This window comes from Onychomys torridus, unplaced genomic scaffold (assembly GCF_903995425.1).
Source record: "Onychomys torridus unplaced genomic scaffold, mOncTor1.1, whole genome shotgun sequence".
Lineage (NCBI taxonomy): Eukaryota > Metazoa > Chordata > Mammalia > Rodentia > Cricetidae > Onychomys > Onychomys torridus.
Window position 1 is genome coordinate 25,434 of NW_023413825.1, and position 14,294 is coordinate 39,727.

The following is a 14,294-nucleotide window of genomic DNA, read 5'->3' on the forward strand; positions in this document are numbered from 1 at the left end:
CACTTATGAATATCATTAGTAATCATTTCATTGAAATGTTTTCCCAGTCATGTTTGGTTGTATCTTGAATTTCTGGGCTGATCAGCCTCTGGTTCCTGGCCATCCAGGCAGTGTCAGGTCTAGTCTCCCTATTATGGCATGGGCTTTAATTTGGACCTGTCATTGGTTGGCCACTGTCACAAGTTCTGTTCCACCATTACCCCAGGACACCTTACAAGAAAGACAGATTGTAGGTCAAAGGCTTTGTTGTCCCAGTCCCACTGCTAAAATCTTCTGTGGTTATAGAAGATGACTGCTTCATGCTATCCATCCCTCACTGCTAGGTGTGTTTACTCACTAGGGTCGTTCTTATGGATTCCAGGGAGTTTCCACTGCAGTAGGTTTCCACATGGCTCCCCAATGCCACCACCATTCCAGTCACTTCTCCAAGTCCTCTCCCCTTCCATTCTACCTTCCCCTCCTGTTTTCTTCTGATAGTGATTTTATTGATCCTAGAGGGGAACCTATAATGGCCACTTTTCTTAACCCATTTAATTTCTAGGTTCATTCTAAATATACATCCTTATTCCCAGGGACAAATGTAGCACTCACCCTACATGCTCTTTTTGGCACAGAGAGAGCCCACCAAAGAAATCCAAAACGAATCCAAAGAAATCTAAAACTAATCCAAATGCAACAAACAATGAATTCTTAGTCATATGTATAGGAATGTCCCCCACAGAGTCACATGTGAGAATCCTTGGCCCTTAGGGAGTTGCACTACTAGGAGGTGTGGCCTTGTGGGAGGAATTTTGTCACTTGGAGGTGGGCTTTGAAGTCTCATATGTCAAGTTCTCCCACTGTGGTACACAGTATTCTTTTGCTGCCTAAGGATCAAGATGTGGAACTCTCAGCTCCTTCTCCAGTAGTATGCCTGTCTGCATGTCCCCATGGTTTTTACCATGATGATAATGGACTAAATCTTTGAAATTGTATGCAAGCCTGATTAAATGTTTTCCTTAATAAGAGTTGCCATGGCCTTGGTGTCTCTTTACAGCAATAAACCCCTAACTAAGACACACACTGTGTGGTGTCCAGCCCTACCCGATAGTCTATAACATAACCCACTTGTTTGAGGTTTGAGGCACATCACAGAAGAGCATTGGAAATACTGTAAGAGGCAGAAACCAGGATGTCTACTGTTAGATTATGTCTTCTATGCAGTACAGGGAAGATACACCCAAGAAAAATGACAACACCAATTGACATGGCAGGATACATGGGGAAATCTCGATAGACTCCCCTCCTACATAAAGAGTTCCAGGTGATTAATGAGTTCTGAGAGAGGGGGATTCAGTGTTCTTCAGAGATGAGCCCTGGATAAGTGATCTAATCCCACATGATCAACCATAAACACACATATATATGGGCAACACTAAATGGACCCAGCAGATTGTATTTATATATTTACTAACTTATGCGTAAATATATATGTAATAATAATAATTAAAGAAAAGACCATGAAGTTGAGAGGCAGTAGAAATCCTAAGAGGTGGTACAGTAAGAGAGAGTAGGGTGAAAAGGATGTAATGTAAACACAATATGCGTGTAGAAAATTCTAAAAAAGTACTTTTAAAAGCTTTGAAAATAAGAGAGGGCTAGGGAGAATAAGAGAATGAGAAATAGTTACCAAGAGACTGATCATGGAGGGAAGTTGAGGAGCCTTTTCTATGATCACCCTCCATTTCTAGGCAACATTATTGAGCAGTCTTCTGCTGATCCCCAGGGGTTCAATGTAGTGTAAGTGACAAGGAGCATGGAGGAGCCCAGTATTGTAAACTGAGTCATCAGGTCACAGCACAGACAGTTCCTACACTCTTCTAGAGTGAGCTGCAGGAGATGTGGCCTGATCGAGGCCATGGGAATCTGGCCTAAAGATGAAGACCTGTGTTCTGACCCAAAGGTGAGGTGACCATGCATTGACAGTGGATAAGAGGGACTCAGAGAATAGCTAGAATTTCCCAAGATAAGAGCTTGAGAGGGGACTCAGTGTTTGTGCTTGCTTAGTACCTAGAGAAGACAGAGGGGGACAGTGGTTCAGCAGGAGGAGGCTCTTGGTGATCAGGAAATGTTAAGAGATGGAGGGGAAATGCCATTGGCCATTATATTTTGATGACTGAAGTTTCCAACTATGACAGGGTGAGTCTCCAAGTGAAAATCCTACCAGGTTGGGCCAGACAGATTGCTCAGTGGGTGAAGGCACTTGCTGCTAAGGCTGACATGCTGTGTAAATCCTCATGTTCCACGTGGTTCAGGGACAGACTCAACTCCCTCATGTCTTCTAATGTGCATAACTGTACAGTAGGATTTTCTCAGACACAGAGAAAGAAATTGACAAAAGAGGGCTGGGAAGATGGCTCAATGGTTAAGTACACCTGTTGCTTTTCTAGAGGGCCTGAGTCCAGTTCCCAGCACCAATGTTTGGTGGGTTCACAACCAACCTTCTGTAACTCCAGCTCCAGGGGATTCCACAAAGTGCCCTGACTTGAGAAGAGTCCTGCACAGTTTGTACAGAATCATTTGCATATATAAAATAAAATAAATCTCATAAAGATAAAATGAGAAAGAGATGGCCCAGGGATTCTAGAGGTAGCAAAGAGAGAAGGCATCCCCAACGCACAAAATACTCTTAATTGTGAGCACACCTAAAAGCAATTGGGTTGAACCATTCAGAAACCTGAGAACACAGTTACTTACAGGGTGAATGACATGTTTGGGAGCACTAACTGAAAATGATCACAACACATTGCTTCTTTCCATCAAATTCTGTAGAACCACCCAGTCACTCACACTGAAGCTAAGGGATGAACACACCTGCTTAGAGCATAGACCCAGCATTCCATAAAATGCAAAGAGACCAAGAATACTGTCTTTTCTCTCTAGCCTCAGTTTTTGTTTTTTAAAGATTGTTGTTTTTTTTTTTTTTACAAGATTTACTGATGTACATAAGTGGTTTTTCTACCTGTGTGTCTGTGTACCACCTGCATGCAATGCATGCAGAGTCCAGTAGAGGCATTGGGTTCCCTAGAATTGTAGTTAGTTGTTATGGTGAGCTGCCCTGTATGTGTTGGGAATTGAACTCATGTTCTCTGAAAGAGCAGCCAGTGCTCTTAATTAAGAATCCTTCCTTTCCTCCAGCTTCTAGCCTTATTTTCAACCTGCTGGTACCCTCCCCACACTGCTTAAATTACTATAGTATCATGGTTGCATGATGCAGCTGAAGGTGAGAATAGTCTATTAGTTCATTTTTCCTTTTTTGGTTTTTCAAGTCAAGGTTTCTACAAATAGTCCTTGCTCTCCTGGACCTCATTCTATAGGCCAGGCTGGCCTCAAATTCAGCGATCCATTTACCTCTGCCTCCTGAGTGCTGGTATTAAAGGCACACACCACCACTGCCTGACATTCTATTTGCTCTCAGTCTGCCAGGGAATAACAGTAAAAACAAAAAGTAAAAACTTTTAAATTTTTATCAGTACAAAGAAAGTTTTACTGAATAAAAGGGGAAATATGTTTGAAATTTATGGATATGTGCAGCTGTAATAGCCATCAATCAAAGATTACTGGGGTTTGCACACAGTGGCAGACACATTGATCACTAATGGATCTTTGCTCTTTCCAACAACATCCTGATGGACACATGATTTTTTTTTCGAGACAGGGTTTCTTTGTAGCTTTGGAGCCTGTCCTGGATCTCACTCTGTAGACCAGGCTGGTCTTGAAATCAAAGAGATCCACCTGCCCCTGCCTTCCGAGTGCTGGGATTACAGGCATGTGCCACCACTGCCCAGCACATGATTTTTAAAATTTTTTTTATTTCATTTCGTTTTATTTTTAGCCCATGGTAGGGTTTAAGCAGTTAGTGCAGGTACACCCAGTGTAGACCAATTGCAATGTCAATCTATTATCTGAATTCACCCTGCTGAAAACAGTGTTTGTGGTGACGTAACTCAGCCAAAGAATCAGAGCAAGTTCAGATTTTGTGGATCTAACCATAAATGTAGCCAGATGAGGGAACTATGGAATCTTATTAGAGGGGCGACCCATCACCAGGATGTTCTGGTTCAAGATCATTGTCCCAGAATCCTGACTCCATGTGAGCTGGGGAATGTGGACAGGCTTGGAATATGACCTATTACAGCTAACAGAGAAGAATGATTTGTCAGCTGTCTGAATCTTCTAGCTCATGGAACCAGCCAGTGTTGCCAAGAGACCTACAGTTAAGCTATGTCACTTGGGCAAGTCATTTTGAATCTAGCATAGAGAGCACAGCTGCCCAGGTGCCAAGGCCCTTAGCCAACATTTCTGATGGGTTTATGTGACTTCACAGGCATATCAGTGTCCTCAAGTGGAGGGACAGAGGATATAGGTCCTCCTGATGACTGAACGTCCTCAGCAATTAAGTCTAGTGAACTCTTTCTGCAGGTAAAGAGTAACAATCATAGCTGATATAAACAGATGTCTTGTCCCAAATGTCAAATCCTTGGTCACATTTAGCCTACCCTATTGCTATGACAATATTTATTTCCATATGTGATATCACTGGGATATCAAGACGCAGAAAACTTTGTCATCAAATTAGGCCCACACAAGTCATGGATGGAAGATGGGAAGCATAAGCAATCTGTCTACAGGTACATATAGAGTGTCTCCATCCTGGAGCCCTTCTCTGATGTCTGTGGATCATGAGGAGCTGTTTCTTAGAGAATTTAATCTTTGTCATCGGCATCTTGAGGGGGTGTCTGGTGTAGGAAATGAAAACAAATGCATAGATAGATTTGACTCTAGAACCAAGCCATCTGCCTCTGGAGAATTGCTGCAGAATTTCAGGTCTCCCGAACCCATCTAGTGGACAGGACATTATGGGTTTTCTTGTATGTTGCTATCTCTATATCTGGAAGGTAAAAGACAGGGCTTAAATTTGTCCCTTCCAGTAGAAGGACATATGTAGTATATGGACTTTCTGCTGAAGAAGCTAGTGAGTAAATCCATTTAAGCGTCTGCCTCTCATCTTACCATATATTGTGCTCTTTATAGAAATAACTTTTGTAGTGACTGGCCTTAGATACTGGGTATTACTAACAATGGTCACATATGGAAGAAGTTAACATCCCAAATCCATAGCCAAGATCTACCAAACACAACTGTCCCTTTCAGACAGAGTCCTTGCAAGTTCTTGTTCTCTACTTTCTACCAGTCAGATCTGCCTCACAAAGCGTCCACCTGAAATGGCTCAGTGGTTACAGCACTGATTTCTATCATTGAGGGCCAAAGTTAAGTTCCTACCACACATATGGCAGATAACCAACTATCACTCCAATATCCAGGGGATCCAATGTCCTTCTGACTTCTGTGGGCACCAGATTTGCTTGGGGTCATAGATATACATGTAGCCAAAAATGCCATACACAAAAAGAAAAATAAAAGAAAACAACCACTGGTATTTCATGAAATATCTCTGCATGGTCCTTACCTGTGTGAGGCAGGGTATTGCTGGTCAGGAACAAAGCAATTGTTCTGTCTGAAGCCTCTATATCTCCCATGATGTAAGTACACCTGCTTACTTACTGTGCTAAGGTGTGGTGGTTTGAATACCTATGGCCTACATAGACTCATGTGTTTGAATGCCTGGACCACAGGATGTGGTGATATTAGGAGTTGTGGCCTTGATAGAGTAAGTGTGGCCTTGTTGTAGAAAGTGTGTCCCTGTTAGGGCAGGCTTTGTGGACTTACATGCTCAAGTATGTCTATTGTGGTTCACAGTTTTCTTCTGCTGCCTACAGATCAAGATGTAGAACTCTCAGCTCCTTCTTCAGCACCATGTCCTACTGTGATTATAATGTACTAAACCTCTGAAACTGTAAGCCAGCCACAATTAAATGTTTTACTTAAATTAAGTAAGAATTGACATGGGCAATGTTATGACTGGTCAAGGTATTAATCAGGTTCAAGTTGGAGTGACCATGGCAAGACTGAGGCTGTGACCATTTCATTGAGAGAATCATACTGGTAATACCATTATCAGAACCAGAATATAGTGGCAATTGCCAGCATCAATAGAGTTGTAGTTGCCAGGATATAGCATTATGTAATCTATTGCTGGGTTTTTTTATTACTCCTTTCTGTTTATTAAGCATATTTTTCAGGGATAAATTTGATCTTTCTATAACTGCTTGTCCTGGAGGATTGTGTGGTATGCCTATAATACCTTTTATGTTGTAATATGCAAAAACAGTTTCATTTTACTAGAGACATACGCTGGAGCATTGTCAGTCTTGATTTTGAAAGTTATCCCTATAATGGCCATAACTTTTAACAAATGAGTGTTGTTGGAGAGCTTCTCTCCAGGTGCCACCAAACCTCCATGGTCCCACAACCCACATATAAAATAATCACTCAGATGCTTATATTACTTATATACTGTATGGCCATGGCAGGCTTCTTGTTATCTACTTCTATCTTAAATTAACCCATTTTTATTAATCTATACTTTGCCACATGGCTCATGGCTTACCAGTACCTTACATCTTTTGAGTCATGGTGGCGGCTGGCAGTGTTTCTCTACCTAGCCTTCCACTTCCCACAATTCTCCTCCTCCTTGTCCCGCCTACCCTATCCTTCCTGCCTGGCTACTGGCCAATTAGCACTTTATTTATTTTAACCAATCAGAGCAACACATTTGACATACAGAACATCCCACAGCAAATGAGTAGTTACAGAATGAGCCTTTTCAGAACTCAAAGAGGCTGCCAATTGAAATACTAAATATTTGTCTATGGTGTGGTGCAAAAACTTTAAATTTACAAACTCTGCAAAGTGAAACATGTCCATTTGCCAAATTTTATTTCTTTGAATACCCTTTGGGTTACTTCCTGCAGGTAGTGGAATTTAGTTATACCCCCAACATGGAGGACATTTCCTTATAATTTCCTTGGCTTATTGCCAAGTAATGGAAAAATTGTTTCTCAAACCCTTGCTATTGACATGGTGCTTTTAAAAATGAAATTCTGAGGTTTCTAACACATTTTCTACCAATAGTTGACCAAATTCATCATTACCTTGTGCTAGAAGGTCTGGTAGCCCTCTAGACCCATATAGGATCTGATATGTGTTATATAGAAGGGATTATTTCTATTTCTGATTATTTATTATAACTGAATAAATAACAAAGTCAGTTCTGTATTATCTGGAATGAATTCACCAGTTTCAAAATGTAAAACAACTTTCTGTATGTTGAGAGTTAGTAACTATATTAAGAAGTTCTGGAAAATCTAATAATACCATGAGAATAGCAAATAATTCTGACTTTTGAACAGAATCATAAGAGATTTGAGCCATTTTATTCAAATTTCCTGATTTATAACTTGCTTTTCCTGATTTTTTTTGCCTCATTATAGAAGGTAGAGGCTCCAGAAATTGGTGTCCCTGTACAATTTGGGGAAGGATCTTTTCATAACACTGTTAGTTCTTTTTATAAACTGAATTCTCTTGCTTTTGGGATATTTATTGTTAATCTCTCCAAAACTTATTGCAAGCTCTTTTCCAATGTTCATTTTCTACCCATAAAGAAGAAATTTCAGTATTAATGAAATGTTCTACAATTTCTGCTGGGTATGTTACTGCTAATTGACTAAGTCTCAATTTTCATTTTAGAATCAACTCAGAAACCTCTACATAGGTCTTTAATTCTTTACTCTATTTGTGTGGCAAAAATATCCTTTATAAGATAATATTTTCTCTCTGCATTAAAACTCCTGTAGGGGAATGCATAGAAGGTAAAATAACCAGATTGCAATCAAGCTCTGGGTCCAAATGAATCATATGTGCATCCTCTAATTTCTCTTCTATCAAAGTCAATTCTCTCTTACCTTTGGCTGACAATTTTCTTGGACAATTTAAGCCCTTGTCATCTTGGAAAATTTGAAACACTTTACTTAGTTCTTGTGTTGTTAATCCAGTTATGGATTGTAGACAGTTAATGTCTGCCAGCAATTTTGGAAAGTCATTAAGAGTCCACAATTGATCTCTCCTGATTTGCACCTTTTGGAGTTGAATTCTTTATAAACCTATTTTATATCTTAGGTAATTAATAAAATCTCCTCTTTCTATTTTTTCAGGAGCAATTTGTAATCCTCAACAGGGGAAATTTTTCTTTACTTCTTCAAACATTTTCTCTAAAGTATCTACAGTTGAATCAGCTAATAAGATATTATCCATATAAAGGTAAATTACAGATTGAGAAAATTGTATACAATTCATTTTATATGGCTGCCCTACAAAATATTGACACAGAATGGGGCTGTTTAACATTCCTTGTAGAAGAACCTTCTATTGATATCTCTTAACAGGTTGAGAATCATTATAATTAGGCACATGAAGGCAATTTTGTCTCTATCCTTTTCTTCTGAAGGTACAATGAAGAAACAGTCTTTTAAATCAATGACTTTAATAGACCATCTCACAGAGATCCACCTGGCTCTGCCTCCTGAGTGCTGGGATTAAAGGCGTGCGCTGCCGCCGCCGCCACCTAGCAATTAGTACATTTTTATGAGGCTTGAAACTTATCAGTCAAAATGGCAATATTTTCTCTGGTAACTTTTTCTAATGCCTGTATTTTGGCACTCACATCAATCAACATTTTAGTTATAGAACAATAATTATCAAAATGATAATTAACATTATGTCAATCCCAGTTTAGTTGATTATCTCTTCAATTAATTGTTCTATTTTTAAACCATCCATTGTGTAATCATACAGAGACCTAACTCCCTCCAACATAACATGTTTTGTGTGTGTAACATGGGAAAAAAAATCTCTCTTTTTAAATTAATTCCTCCCTCTAGGAATTTCCAATTAGATTGCCAAATCTGCTGCTGCTGATGAAGTGTGAGGTTGGCTGCTTCTGTGTAGCACTGCTGAGCAGAGAACACAGGTGGTGCACACCCTGCCTGAGGACAGCTGCCTGAGGATCATGTGTCAACAGTCTGAGGAAGGAGTCCAGGGAAATCCCACAACTCATGAGGGAAAAGGATCCAAAAGGCCAGCTGTCTGCATGGGGAACATGCGAAAGCATGATGTGTGACTGGCATGAAGTGAAAGCATAGAGTTGCTTGAAGGCAGAGCTGGCCAGTGGTGAGGGGATAACTTTGATGGCATTTGGAACCCAGGCATCTGTGGCATTTTGGGCTTGTGGAGATTTCTGTAGAGAGGTTACAACAGGAAAATCTGAGACTTCCTCAGAGGGCTTGGGTAAGAAAGGGAAAGTCAACTGCTGGTGCCATGACTTTTTTTTTAAAATAGTTCTCATGTGCAGTTCTAGGCAGGTGCCAGTGGTTGCAAAGTCACTAGCAAGTGGCTATTTTATGAATTCGTGCCCCCAAATATGGACACCAGATGATGTGTAAATCAATTTAATCCTCTCAGTAAAATCCAGGAGTCAGAGATGAGATGAGAGAAGCAGAGGAGCAACCACCAGTGACTTCTTACCTTTTCCAAATGGCCAAGATCTTGTCTCAGGTCTGCCCTACCACTTCCTGTCCCTCTCTCTACAGTCCTCCAAACCTCTGTGGTTAAACAGTGGCTAGCTCTGCCCTCTGATTCCAAGCAAGGTTTATTTGTCAGAACACAAACACAATATCACACAACAAATGGGTTACAAAAATGTGGTATATGTACACAATGAAATAATTTCCTGAGTGTTGATTCTGTGTCTTCATGTTACCCCCTGGATTACAGTAGAAGATCTACAGCTTGTGTCTATGGCTACAGGATGAATGGACACAGGACTCAAATGATATGAAATGGCCAGAAACTTGGGCACAAGTTCATTCTTCTCACTATGACTCCAGGTACTGTGGAGTGAATCTAGGGAGAGTTTGTGATATTTCCTTACAATTTCTGGTCCAGAGACAGAAATATTATAAATCTAGATGATGGGCAGGTTAAGAAGAAGCTGAGTGACCTTATAAGGTAAGTCCTGTCATTTTCTCTTGAGCTCAAGGCAGAGGGTGTCAGAACAGGGGTTGTAAATGCACCTGGCTTGTCATCATTTGGTCTAATCTCTTTCTCCAAAGAATGATAATGGCTTTGCATAGGGGTAAGGAGAATATTATTTATGACCCAAATAGGTGTGTTTTGTGCTCTCAACTAAAGGCTTGCATTCTAACTGTGCTTGTGCTGTGCAGTAAACACTCTGAAAACAGCAACCTAAGGAGCAAAGGATTTACTTGCCTGACAGCTTGAGGTCTAATCCATCACTGAGTTAAGTCAGGATAGACATTCAAGGCAGGAACCTGAAGACAGGAACTGAGGAGGAAAGTTGCTTGCTGTCTCTCTCTCTCTGTTACTACCTCTGTCTCTTTCTCTCTGTTTATCTTTCTCTGTTTCACTCCACTCTATGGTGCAAGCTTATTTAGCTTACTTAGATGATGCAGGGTGACCTGTGTAAGGATGGCACTGCCCATTGTTGCTTTGGACTACATACCACCATCAGGACAGTCAAGACAATCCCACACAAACAATTATGAAGACTGACTTGATTAGATTAATGACCCAGTTGAGGCATGGTCCACATGATGGTCCTTTTATGCTATGTCAGTTTGACACAATGCTAACTAGGACAAGAAGGATAGGTGTATGGAGTAAACAGAACAAATTCAAACATAAAATCAACAAAGAGACTGGAAGGCCTCAGTAACAGTGAGACATGTCAACCTCCAAATATACCACCCACTTCAGGCTAGGAATGTATTGAACAGGCAGGTGCTTCTGTGCCAAGCACAATGGCCTGTATTCCAACACCAGCATGTCACACATACTGAAAATTCCCAACTGTAAACACATATGTAAACAGCCTGAGCCTGAAATGTCACATTTCTCCATCACAGGTGGTATCCATGAGGTAGGCCAGACGAGAGAAGTCCCCCTCATGTCATACATGGCTCCAGGATAGACCTGGATGGATGTATATGAGCAAGCACAGGATATTTTGTAGCCATGTTTGAGCAAAAGTTACTCATAAGTAATATTTATGTTGACTGGGCCACAGTGTGTTGTCTCCCAAGTGCTGGGATTAAAGGTGAACATCACCACTGCCCAGCTAAAGTGAACAAGTTTTTAAGGATGAAACCTAGCAAGGGAGGGAGGTGCTGTGGAACAATCTTTGTACAAGGTAAATAATGTATTGCTCTCACTGTTAAGAAAAAGCTGATTGGGCAATGGTTGGGCAGGGTTTTGTGGGGAAAGAGAATGCTAGGAAGCAGAAGGACAGAGTCTGAGGAGTTGCCATCCAGACAGAAAAGAAGCAGGACATACAGGAGAAGTAAGAGCCATTATCCTTGAGGTAGCACATTGATTAATAGAAATGGATTAATTTAAGTAGTAAGAGCTAGTTAGTAGCAAGCCTGAGCTATCAAATGAGTATTTATAATTCTTTATTATTATTATTATTATTATTAAAGAAAAATTTCCACTCATTCTACATATCAACCACAGATCCCCCTCCCATTCCTCCTCCTGTCACTCCCCTCCTGCTTCCTCCTCCCACAACCCACCATCTAGCCCCCCCTCCAGAAGGGCTCTGATGGGGAGTCAGCAAAGCCTGGTAAATTTAGTTGAGGCAGGATCAAGCCCCTTCCCCTGCGTCAAGGCTGAGCAAGGCATCCCATCACAGGTAATGTGCTCTAGAAAATCAGCTCATGCACCAGGGATAGATCCTGATCCCACTACTAGGGGCCCTCGCAAACAGACCAAGCTACACAACTATGTCCTGTATGCAGAGGGCCTGATCCAGTCCCATGCAGATTCTACAGGTATTTGTCTAAAGTTTGTGAGTTCCTACTGAGTTGTTAATTGGGAAGTGGCTGGCAGAACAGAGTGAATTGTGGTCCCAATGAAAAACACTGCCTACAGGGATAGAATTCTAAGCCAGGGCAGTAGAAGCACACATGAAAATACAGCCAACTCACACTCAATGGGGACACCGACAGCTTTCCCCCTAAGACCAAGATCAACACCAGGATGCTGCTGTGGCCACTTCTATTCAGTATTCCCTTAAAAGTCCTAGATAGAACTCTGAGGCAAGACAAAGAAATGAAATGTGGCCAATCAATTGGCTTTAAAATATGTCTTAAGATGACATGGACTTATTTGGAGAAATTCCTAAAGAATCTACAGGAGTTTCTGGAAAGAGTCAGCAACCCCCTTCCTACCCCAGCTGTACTTCTGTAAACTAATATTGACCTAAATTAGATGTCATGTTTTGTTACATGCATAGAGAAAGAAATAGGTGGGGGTTACATAAGCTGGAGGAAATGGGATAGCTTAAAAATGCATTGAGATTGGACAATGGTGATGGCCACACGGCTATATGGATGTGTTCATGCCACTTAGTTGCACACTTCAAAATGACCAAAGAGGGAAATCCCATATAATGTCAAAAGACATTAACAGGAAAAGGAATCTTGTCAGATGTCAACCTGTAAATGCCACTCTCAGGATAGAACAGTTCAGTTCAGCCTTTAGCCATGGTTTGTTACAACTGTGGATCAAACAAACTGTGGATCAAAACTATTTAGTAAACAGTAACAGTTATGTACCCATGGAAAGAGAGTAGTTGCTTCTCCTGTCACTCTTCCTCATTTCACATGGATGGCTGGTGCCTAGGCAACATTGGTGTTATGTGAATCAATTATACATGGAATATATTTGAGCATATGAGAGGATGAACTTATCTCCATGCAAACAAAGCGCCATGTTAACTGGGGACTCAGAACATCAGGAGCTTTGGGCTCATGAAATTGTTTTCCATGAATTCTGAGGATCAGCTATATTTTTGATCAACTACCTAAGCTCTTAACTCCTTTGAAATTATGTTTACTGTATTGTATTTTCTTTTCCCCTTTAGAAACCAAGTTTCTCCTTATGTCCTGGCCTGTTCTAGCTTTCACACCTATCCCAGGATTATGGGAGCAAGTCACCATTCTGGCTGTACCTGAGTAGTAATTGATCATTTTCACCATGTAACTTTTCTCCTTGTTGTACAAAATCAATAAAGAAATGCCCCTACTCTGCTGTAGTATGAGAAGAGAGAGGTCATTCATTCCTTACAGCCTGCCTGACTGGGAGACTGGTCTTCAAAATGAATGGGTTGGAGACCTCACAACTGATTCTCTCCAGCATCTTCTCTCATGACTGTATCTATTCTGAGTTGGCACTTTATTGGGAATGGCATCATCCTCTCTGTGAGTTGCACTCTGGCTGTTGAAATCCACTGGATAAAGATTCCAGTATCACTTGAGAGGCAGGTGAGGACCACAGAGCTTTGTATTGTAACTGTAATGTCTGTGACAGAGATAAAGGCTCTTTGAAGAAAAAGAAGAGGGGGAAATACCAATATTTCAGAGGTCTCAACCAGCCCTTCTAGAATCAACAGACACTTAATAAAGCCTCCAGGTTGGAGACACTGAGGCTCTGACAACAGAGAGATTTCTTGTGGTTTGGAGATGTCACCCATTTCCTGTGTGATGCTGATTCAACCACTATGTTTCCTGGATCTCTCTTTCCCTTTCATTAGTATGTACAGTGCATGGTCACTGTTAGGTCCCTGAGTTAAGCTTAGATATGAGCCATAGCCTGTCCTTTGGATCAGTGTGCTGTATAAATCAATATCATTGCTACTATTTATCTGCAGAAGAGAACTCCCCAGGGGCCTAGGACAAAAGGCCGCCTGGAGACCTGTCTCCTCTGTCCCTTCCCTCGGGGACTCTGACATTCCTATGAAGTCTCCTAAGCCTATCAGAAAAGTTAGCTTATGCCCTGGAACCTATCCACTGAGATTCAGGTATAGACAATGCCTAGATGACCTACCTAACTGCAGCTGTCATGGCAGTCCACACTCTACGGGTCTTGGACAGTCAGTAAAGACTTGTTCTCTGTCAGCTCTAATAGGAAGCCAAATTCTAGCACTAGAGACAAGCTCTCCATTGTCACCTGGAGTTGGGCCTGGAACAGAGGTCTGGAGCCATGGATTCCAGATTCTCACCTCACTGTGATGAAACCAAAAATCCCCAAGATAGGCCATACCTGACTCCCAGGGGTTCTCGATCAAGGCCCTGATTGTGGGGAGAACCACAAGATTCTGAGGCTGACTGGCATCCTTGGGCTGAGTAGGTGGAGTCATGTGAGAGTTTCTGGTCTGTTTTACTATGACTACCTGATGTGTGTCCTGCACTAAGTGCACAAATGCCAACATGGAGACA